Raw genomic sequence first — 10703 nt, 5'->3', positions numbered from 1 at the left:
AGAGTATTACAAATGTCCCCTGTTGTCTCCCTCCACCCAGTTCCTGTCCCACCCCAGGCTTTCAACACCTTATTGTCTGTGTCCACGGATTATGCATATATGCACATAAGTTCTTATTTCATTTCCTCAAACAGTAAAGAATGCCTACAGGGTCTTTAAAATCAGCTTCCTGTTGTAGCAGTACCATTTTTGTGTTTCTTTAATGTTCACACTTTCCATAGAAGAGGAAAATTTAAAGTGATTAATCAGCAATTTTTGTTTTTGCAAGAGGGGGGATGTTTTGCAGCTGCAGTGAATTTTCTTTGGAAGATTAATGTAAGATATTAAAACTGACTTGTCAAGAAATAGTTAAATAAAGGGAGAAACCAAGATGGCGGCATAGGTAAACACCGGAGTTTGCTGCCTCGAACAACCACTTCAAAAATACAACTAAAAGATGGAACGGACATCACCCAGAACCACAGGAAGGCTGGCAGAGTGGAAATTCTACAACTAGAAGGACAGAGAAAAGCATACCGAGACTCAGAGGAGGTGCAGTGCGGAAGTAAAATACTAAGGTACAGAGGCGCACAGGGAGCGGGCTGGCGGCTGAGGGCACCGTTTTCAATCGGGAGGGAGTCTCAGGCTCTGAGCTCCAGTTCCAGGCGAGTCTCTAGGGACCCAGACTCATACGGGAGAAGCGGGACTGTCTGGCATCGGTCGGAACTCAAAGGCAGCTTTCTCTCAGAGGGGCTTACAGCGATTGCCTAGACACTGAGAAGCGGGGCCTCTGAAGGCAGGACTGAGAGCAGCCATAACTGCTAGCCCTGCCCTGTTGATCCCGTGGGACCCACCCCGCCCAAGCCCTGCTGGGAGGCTTTTGCTGGATAGCCTAAGGCAGAGGCTAGATTAGCACCTCCCTAGAGATCCAGGAGCCAATGTACCCAGAGGTCAGAGTGGGACCATCCAGTTTGCAGCTCCATGGAACCATAAAGGACACACTCAGGGGGCAGACTCAGTAAGCACCAAAGCCCCACTGAAGCAAGTCTTGCCCTGGAGGGGTGTCTCCAGCACAGAAGTTCTCCCACTGCAGGCACAGCTGATTCTCACAGCCAATTGGCCTGGAAGTCAATTCCTCCCAGTGATACCTACAACAATCAAGGCTTAACTACAATAAGACTGTGCACAAAGACCACAAGGGGGTGCACCAAGAGTGTCCTCCTCAGATAATTGGGGAGGCTGAACCACTGGGCCCTAAAGAACACTTAGCACAGAAAACCACTTTATCAATACAGGGAAGCATAAAAAATGCGGAGACAAAGAAAAATGACAGAAATGGAGGAAAGCAAACTGGATATAAAGTTCAAAACCACACTTTTAAGGTTTTTCAAGAATTTTCTAGAAACTGCCGATAAACTTAATGAGACCTACAAGAAATCTAATGAGACCCTCGATGTTATGATAAAGGACCAACTAGAAATTAAGCATACACTGACTGAAATAATGAATATTATACAGACTCCCAACAGCAGACTAGAGGATAGCAAGAATCAACTCAACATTTTGAAATATGAAAAAGCAAAAAACACCCAACCGGAAAAGCAAAATGAAAAAAGAATCCAAAAATATGAAGATAGTGTAAGGAGCCTCTGGGACAGCTTCAAGCGTACCAACATCCGAATTATAGGGGTGCCAGAAGAAGAGAGAGAGCAAGATATTGAAAACCTATTTGAAGAAATAATGACAGAAAACTTCCCCTACCTGGTGAAAGAAATAGACTTCCAAGTCCAGGAAGCGCAGAGAACCTCAAACAAAAGGAATCCAAAGAGGACCACACCAAGACACATCATAATTATAAAATGCCAAGAGCAAAAGACAAAGAGAGAATCTTAAAAGCAGCAAGAGAAAGAAAGTCAGTTACCTACAAGGGAGTACCCATACGACTGTCAGCTGATTTCTCAACAGAAACTTTGCAGGCCAGAAGGGAATGGTAAGAAATATTCAAAGTGATGAATGCCAAGAACCTACAACCAAGATTACTTTATCCAGCAAAGCTATCATTCAGAATTGAAGGTCAGATAAAGAGCTTCACAGATAAGAAAAAGCTAAAGGAGTTCATTGCCACCAAACCAGTATTATATGAAATGCTAAAAGGTATCCTTTAAGAAGAGGTAGAAGAAGAAAAAGGTAAAGATACAAATTATGAACAACAAATACACATCTATCAACAAGTGAATCTGAAAATCAAGTGAATAATCTGATGAACAGAATGAACTGGTGATTATAATAGAATCAGGGGCATAGAAAGGGAATAGACTGGCTATTCTTGGGGGAGAAAGGGGTGAGGAGGATACGGGAAGAGACTGGACAAAAATCACGCACCTATGGATGAGGACAGTGGGTGGGGAGTGAGGGCGGAGGGTGGGGTGGGAACTGGGTGGAGGAGAGTTATGGGGGAAAAAAGAGGAACAAATGTAATAATCTGAACAATAAAGATTTAACTAATCAAAAAAAATGAAAAGAAATAGTTAAATAAATAAACATGTCTTTGTTAAACTGTAAATTGTGAAAATACGTAAGTATTTCTTTTCTTATTGAACAGGAGAAACACTCTCTCCTGAGCATACCCCCGTGATTGTATTTCCTCCAAGGACTGAGCTTCAGACAGTTGGAGGAGACAAAGAACACGCATGTGGAAGCAGTATTATGACCACACTGTATTAGCTTAGCTTCAAGTGTGACCATGGCCTAGCTCTAGGGGCAGAAAGGCAGAGCGAACCCCTCTTCTGGAGTTAGATGTGTGGCCGTGGAACTTTGGCTGGCCCTGGATCTTATCTCCTAGACTTTCCTTCACTGGAGACAGGAAGGCCTGTTTATATTGCACATTTTTTATTTAGAAGGTCAGTTGCAACACGGAGAAAAAGCTGAAATAAACTGCTTTCTACAACCTTTTTGGCAATAGCTTTCATATCCAAGAATGAAGACTTTACTTAAGTCAAACTGGGAACAGATTTAAAAATGTCAGGGACAGCTGCAGGGTGATTCTGTCTTAGTCTCAGAGCTCAAAATACTTGTCAGGCTGGGAAAACAAGGAAAAAGAAGCTGTCCTCCAGCTGTTCAAATAGAAATCAATTCCTGCAAAAGATCCCAGTTAAAATCAGCCATTCCTCTCCTTCCCCCCACTGGCTCTTTGCAGGCCTTTCTCAGTTTCCATACTGCACACTGCTCCACTGTCTCCCCTCCCAGGGGCTGTGCCATGAGTTGAAAGAGCATGAGCTGAAAACAATGTGTTCACGGGGAACCCCTGGAATCCTGCCTGTTTGGCAACTGTTACGTCACTGAGCCCCACGTTCCTTACATATGTCATGAGGATGATGGCCTCCATTTTTCCAGGTAATTTGTAACAGGGTATAGGGTATAAAAAAACTTCACATGTAATTAACTAACTAACCAAGAATTAAAAATAAGAATATACTAATAAAACTTATAGTCTAAAATATTAATAGTTTCATATGTAAGCATGTTGCAGGCAGCAGCAGTTCCAGTTCCTCTTTTTGCTGGCCTCAACCATAGAGGTGTAGCAGATGCTCATGGCTGACCAGGCCTTCAACATCCTGTGCCCAGATATCAGCAATGAAACCCACAGAGAAATAAAACACCAGACACTGACACACACTAAAGAGAACAGTGAAACCACTGAAAACTGGAATGTGAAACTGGACTTTGACAGAATTCCTTAGTTTTCCTCTTTCAACTACCCCCCTAAAAAACCCCTGACTGCATTGAGAAGCTAAGATGGGCTTTGGAACAAGAGTCACCCATCTTCTCAGGTGACCAGCACTTGAATAAACCTCTTTACCTTTTCACCAGTACCTGTTCCATGAGTTTGGCTTTTTTGGGGGCAGCAGGCAGTCAATCATTGGTTCCAGTTTCAGTTTGAGGATTAAATGAAGTAGTTCATGAAAAAGCATCTGTTGCACACTAGGCATTCAATGAATGTTAAAACAGAATAAAGCAAAACCCCAAGTCTCTCTCTTTTATATTGTGCCTCAGTGCCATCCTCCTTTGCTATTGTTCCCACATCCTGAGCCCTGAGCTATGTTCCTTTGCTCCTGAGCTGGTGGAGTAGCCTCTGATCTGGTCTCCCTGCCTGGAGTCCCTTTTTCCAAGCCGTCCTCTGTGCCATGGGGACAAAGTGTTCTGCACCCCACTGGACACTCATCTCCCAAACTCAACCCTCTGCATGTTCTTTTCTATGCTTAGGATGGTGCCAAGCCCCTTGGTTTGGGATTCTTGGCCTTCATAGTTGCTTTTCCCAAAGAAGCTCCAATTTTCCCCTTCAGGACTTGCCTATTCACACCAAGTGGTTTTCCTTCTGTCCCCTTTCAAGCAGGCCACATGAGTTCCCACCTCCACCCTTTGCCTGTCCCACTCTTCTCCCACGTCTCCTTTCTTCTGTTTCAGAGTTACTTTTCTATGAACTTGTACCAATTACATTGGCCCAGGGTGGTCTCTCTCCTCTGATGTCCACCAGGCTACCTCACCATCCCAGTGGCACTATTTTATATAAGTTTGTCCCCTCATCTGGACTTAGAGCCTTTTGAGGGGCTGTCATGTAAACCTTTAGGCCTCTGGAATCTAGCAGAATGTGCTTCACAGGACCAATAAATCTGAATAACTGAGGAGAAGCAAAATGGGGTGTGTAAAAAGACGGTTCCTCCTGACCTGTCCCCTAGCCCCTCACCCCACACATGTAGCTCTGTCTCAGATAATTGCTCACCATTATTCACTCCTGGGCTTTACTCTTCATTTACTCTTTAACAACTTTTTATTAAACACCTACTATGAACTAGGTACTGTGGGTGCCATAGCAGAGAAAGCATTTCCTAAGTCCATTTGCTTATAGAACATTATTTCAATTCACTTCATAAGTACTAAGAGAAGGCCAGGGGCAAAAATCAGGTTTTGTAGAGCCTAACACTTTCATGATTTGTGGGCCCTCTTGAAGAAAATAATTTGTAAACACAAATTAATATTTCAAATGATAAGATAAATAATATATCATTCAATTTTAAATCATTAAGTTTAAAATGCTGACACCACAAGCATCACAAAATCTATAAAAATAACATTTCAATTAGTTAATTCTCTGGTTATCCTCTCTAACTACTGTTTCACCTAGCATTTTGTTTTTTGTTGTTTTTTTTACTTCACTCTCTTCAGATGACAATTTTAGGAAGATAATTTCACCTTTCTTCTAGCATTATTTTTGTTGTTGTTTATACCTAGTATTTCATTTGTATGCTGTTGACAGTGTATATAAAATAATCATCTTTGTGAAATAGAAATTCATGAAATTTAGAGTGGAAGATGTTAAGGACTGACAAAAGCAGAAGTTTCTGTAGTATGGCACATGTTATAGGGCAAGCTTTTTGTACAGGCTTCAAATATAGCTCTCTTTGAATATTCACAGTTCATGAAAAGTGGTTTAGAATACCTTCAAAGATTCATTTCACTATAAAAAAGAACAGCCTTTCTGGGGTCCAAAGGGATTGGTACTTGAAGGTACTCACATCAGCAGGGGGTCATATTGAGCATTCTGCAGACAAAATTGTTTCCAATCTGCAGGTGCCTGGGAAATCTTCACACAGTTGAGTCCGGCCTCTAGCTGGAGCTGTTGAATCACTGTCTTCATAGAGGTGGCGCCGGCAGAACCAGATTGTACACATGGGAGCTGGCAGATTTGTGGGTAGTGGGGTAGTGGGTCCACAGGTTGTGAGTCCTCAGAAGCCAGATAGTGGGACAGTGAATCAAGGGGCCTCTTCTAGCATCATTGATTAAAGTTGTTGTTGTTTTAAATTATTGATAGTTTATAAAAAATGATTAGTTTCCCAATTTGTTTCTGGTAAAATTTTAAGATTATTGTAAATTTGGGAAAATATCAACTGAGTTTTTTTCCTTACAATAACTGGCACTGAGGACTTTTCAACTTTTTTGGTATACTAATTTCTAGAAAGAGTTTGAGTTAGAAACACTTATAAACCATCCTGTCACCAGGCCTTCATTTCATGGCTTCTTATGAGTTTTAGGTTTTTGCTGTTACTAGTGGTTTGTGACAAATCAATAAGAGTTCAATGTTTTCCCATTTTGCTATAGGACTTACTTCTCTTCATTAATTGGAATATCAAACAACCCAAAGAGCCTACTCTTTACTTTCATTCAACATAATGAGTTACTACTTTAAGTTTAATATAAAGACAAAAATTTATACTACTTACTTCTCAATATCAGAATAATTTCTACTAATTACACTGCTCATCTCTATGAATTTTGTTTTAGATTCCATTTATTTTTAGCTGATTCAATAAATTTAATGATGATCAAAACAAATATCTAAATATAAAAATAAATCACAAAAAACTGTAATTTTTCACTTTTTAAACTATACATTCCAAAACCTCTTGCCAAATTGCAAGTAAAACAGTTTTAGGGAAAACAGCTTTCTCAAAATATCTGTCTCTTTAAAAAAAACACACACACAAAAACAACCAACAACAACAACAGAAAAGAAAATGGTTTGTTTATATTGTATTAGCTGAATCAAGCACATTTCTGTAAGAACGAATTTCCATTTTCAATAGGTGTCTATAAGGAACTGAATCTCCCACTTACAATTATAAATGTTTAATGACTGAAAACATCCCACAGATTCCATTTCAAACCTTGTTTCTCCCCTGTAATCCACATACTTCTGTTTGGTGGTATGGAGAGTCTGTAAAGAAATAACCTTCACCTCAGTGCCAGCAGGTCAACAGAGTAGTTGATAGGAGCAGTCTTGATGCAATTCTTACATAAAAACCAGCTGCAGTAGTTCTACACATGCATGTAACTGGAAACCACAAAAATATACCCACTAGGCAGCTAAAAGGAAGTCAATTAATCTCCCCTTAGCACCATTCTCAAAATGCCATTAGCGTCTCCACATCAGCCAATAGGGGAGGGAGTATGATGGAGAGTTTGTCAGATGGTGGTCTAAACCAATCTTGGGTTTTACCAATTTTACAAATTACGACCTGTGTGAACACATTGCTGAAGACCCTACTAAGTCTCCAAAGGGGCCATAGAAATGCGGGCTCTGGAGCCCACTTCATAGTAAGTCTACATGGCAAAGGACGAGTGTTAGCCCTATGGTGACTGCCAAGGACACGATTCCTTAGAGATCAGTGCTTCTCAGAGTGGGATCCATGGACAAGCAGCATGACAGTCACCTGGGCTTGTAAAGATGCAAATTCTTGGGCCCTACCCCAGATCTATTGAATCAGAACTCAGAAAGTCTTTAGGTGGTTCTGATGCAGGCTAAAGGCTTGAGAACTATTGTTTTAGAATGATGCTATCCACTGGCTACATTTGGCTACTCAAATTAATTAAAATGAAAAAAACCTGAATATTTTTAGTACTCAATAGCTACATGATGCCAGTAGCTATCATATGGGGCAGTGCTGCTTTAGAATATATGTCATCTAGGTTCCCCCCTATCCCCAGTTCCTACACACTTAGGGTCCAGTTATCTATCTCATCTATAGCATTTGCACACATTATGTATATCAGCATTATTTATTTGTGTCTACTTCTCCATCTATAAAATGCACAAACTCCAGGCCTCTGTGCTATTAATCTTTCTGGCATTGAGTCTAGTACATAATGATAGTTTAACAAATGTTTATATAATAAACAACAAGTGAAAAATGCCAACAAAACTATTCTTATTAAACCACCAAGACATGTTCTATGTTTCTTCTGTAATTATAATTTGTGTGATTATCTTATGTAAGAATGCTCTAAATGTACTATGAATGCTCTGATTTGAAGAAGATCAAATCTACTTTTCAGTTGAGGAAGGCCACTGGCCTCACATTTACACTATTATTCAAAGGGTAAATGGGAGCAACCTCTATAAACATAATCTTTACTGAAATAAAATTATTTTTTGCAGCAATCCCAGGTTGTTCTTGAAATAAATAACACAGGAGGGAACAAACATTGATGATAATGCCATTCAGTTAATAATACTAAGATAGCCAAATTATTCAACCTACTTAAATCATTTTTATCTAGCTCATGAAAGAAAGATATTTTCATTTCAGGAGATTGGAAGCATTGATTGAGCTGTCAGCCCCTAAGGCATTTATTAGACAAATGAGATCAATGAAAAAGAAATGTTTTTTTCATCTTTAATTACCATAGGATTTATAGCTAAACTTGGGAGAGTTGATTTTTAAAACATAACATTTCCCTAGAAGTTGATATCCACAGGACATTGTAGATAAAAGTTTTGACAGTGGATCTGACAAAAGGTGGCCCTTGGGTTTTATGCTGTATCATCACCTTCCAACCTGCAGTCTTCGTTCTGAAGCCAAAGGCTGCAAAGCCTAGGAGCAGCCAGAGCTCCTGTCTATTGCATTTTGAATTGCACAGACCTTCAACAGATTAATTTTAGCCATTATTGCAGAGTGCACCAGCGACACACAATATTTTCCCTCTAGAATGGAAGAGATTTTAAACATTTTTAAAAATTCAGTTCTAATAAATGTCTTAGGTTTAGTGGAGATGAAGATGGAGGAGAATTTGTCACATTGCATCTCAGCCTTTTTCAGTGTTTAACTACAAGGAATAAAACAAATAACTTGCCCTAACAAGTTTGGCTCAGTGGATAGAGCGTCAGCCTCTGGACTGAGGGGTCCCGGGTTCGATTCCGGTCAAGGGCATGTACCTTGGTTGCCAGCACATCCCCAGTGGGAGGTATGCAGGAGGCAGCTGATCGATGTTTCTAACTCTCTATCCCTCTCCCTTCCTCTCTGTAAAAAAAATCAATAAAATATATTTAAAAACAAACAAACAAACAAACAAACCCACAAATAACTTTTTTCTTCCCCACCAGGCTGTATTTACACCAATGTAGCCATATCATCATGGCAACATCACCCCATCTAGCTTTTTTCCAATTTCAATCACGTTTGCTTGTGCCAAAGGTGAGGAAGCCTCACTAAGGGTGGGCAAGACTGGCAGGGGGGCAGTGAGGATAATCACATGCCATGTTCAGGCCAGGCCCAATATGTGTCTCTAAAGAGATGAGGCTGTGATGGGCAGGGTGAGAGGAGAGAACCCTGGGCAATACTGGTCAGGTAGGTTGCCTTGTCTCTGCAGTCGGACATCCCTCCCACAATCTGGGACTGCTGGCTCCCAACCGCTCACCTGCCTGCCTGCCTGATCACCTCCTAACCACTCCCTCCCAGCCTGATTGACGCCTAACTGCTCCCCTGCTGGCCCAATTGCCCCCAACTGCCCTCCCCAGCTGACCTGGTTGCCCCTAATTGCCCTCTCCTGCCAGCCTGGTTGCCCCTAAGTGCCCTCCCCTGCTGGCCTGGTTACCCCCACCCCCAACTGCCCTCCCCTGCCAGCCTGGTCGCCCCTAACTGCTCTCTCCTGCCAGCCTGGTCACCCTTAACTGCCCTCCCCTGCAGGCCTGGTTTACCCCCCCAACTGCCTTCCCCTGCAGGCCTGGTCCTCCCCAACTGCCCTTCCCTGCTGGCCTGGTTGACCCTAACTGCCCTCGTCGGCCAGCCTGGTGGCCCCTAACTACCCTCTCCTGCAGGTCTGGTCTCCCCCAACTGTCCTCCCTCCCCTGCAGGCCTGGTTGCCCCCAACTGCCCTCTCCTGCTGGCCTGATCACCCACAACTGCCCTCCCCTGCTGGCCATCTTGTAGTGTCCATCTTGGGTCCATATGGGGGTGACCATCTTTGACCACATGGAGGAGGCCATCTTGTGTGAGGGCGTGACGGTAAATTTGCATATTACCTCTTTATTATATAGGATGGCATCACAAACATGAACATATCAGTATTTACCTTAAAAGTAAATGGCCTAAATACATAAATCAAAAGAAAGAGTTTTTTAAAAAATATGTTTTTATTGATTTTAGAGAGGAAAGGAGAGGGAGAGAGAGAAACATCAAAGACGAGAGAATCATTGGTTGGCCGCTCCCTGCACACCTGCCACTGTGGACTGAGCCCACAACCCTGACATGTGCCCCTGACTGGAATTGAACCTGGAATTCTTCAGTATGCAGGCTAACACTCTATCCACTGAGCCAGACCAGCTAGGTCTGAAAGAGGTTTTTTAAAATAAATTTAAAAAAACAACCAATTTTTATATTGCTTCTAAGAAACTCACTTTAGATTTTATGACATAAATTAAAAGTAAAAGAATAAGAAAAAGATATATGATAATGAAATCATTAATAAAGAAATGAGAGTGGCTATCTTAGTATCTGATAAAGTAGACTTCAGAGCAAAAAAAAATTGCCAGAGAAAAAAAGGTATATTATATAATGATAAAAAGATCAATCTATGTGGGAGGTATAATGGTCCTAAATATGTGTGCACCAAAAACAGGACCTCAAAATATTCAAATTAAAGCTGATAAAGCTGAAAGGAGAAATTAAAAAACCCACAATTATAATTGGAGACTTCAACATCACCTTCTAGCAACTGGTAGGAGATAGCACATCTGGACAAACCATGTGATCAGCGGAATCTAATCTATACTAATAATAAAGAAATATGCAAATTGCTGGACACCATCATGTAATGACCAATCAGGATGGGGGCGAGGTCACGGTGAAGAGCTCTCAGCACTCCTGCGCTGGGGGTCTGAAGGGCGCAGA

General features: G+C 41.5%; 1 pseudogene; it reads right to left on the bottom strand.

The window, feature by feature from the left end:
* Positions 1-5494: 5494 nt before the first annotated feature.
* On the bottom strand, positions 5495-8480 carry LOC102437624 (annotated as a pseudogene).
* Positions 8481-10703: the final 2223 nt, after the last annotated feature.

Source organism: Myotis lucifugus, unplaced genomic scaffold (genome assembly GCF_000147115.1).
Source record: "Myotis lucifugus unplaced genomic scaffold, Myoluc2.0 scaffold_259, whole genome shotgun sequence".
Taxonomy (NCBI): domain Eukaryota; kingdom Metazoa; phylum Chordata; class Mammalia; order Chiroptera; family Vespertilionidae; genus Myotis; species Myotis lucifugus.
Note: the sequence above shows the minus strand (reverse complement) of the source record. Positions and strands in the feature narration are given on the sequence as shown.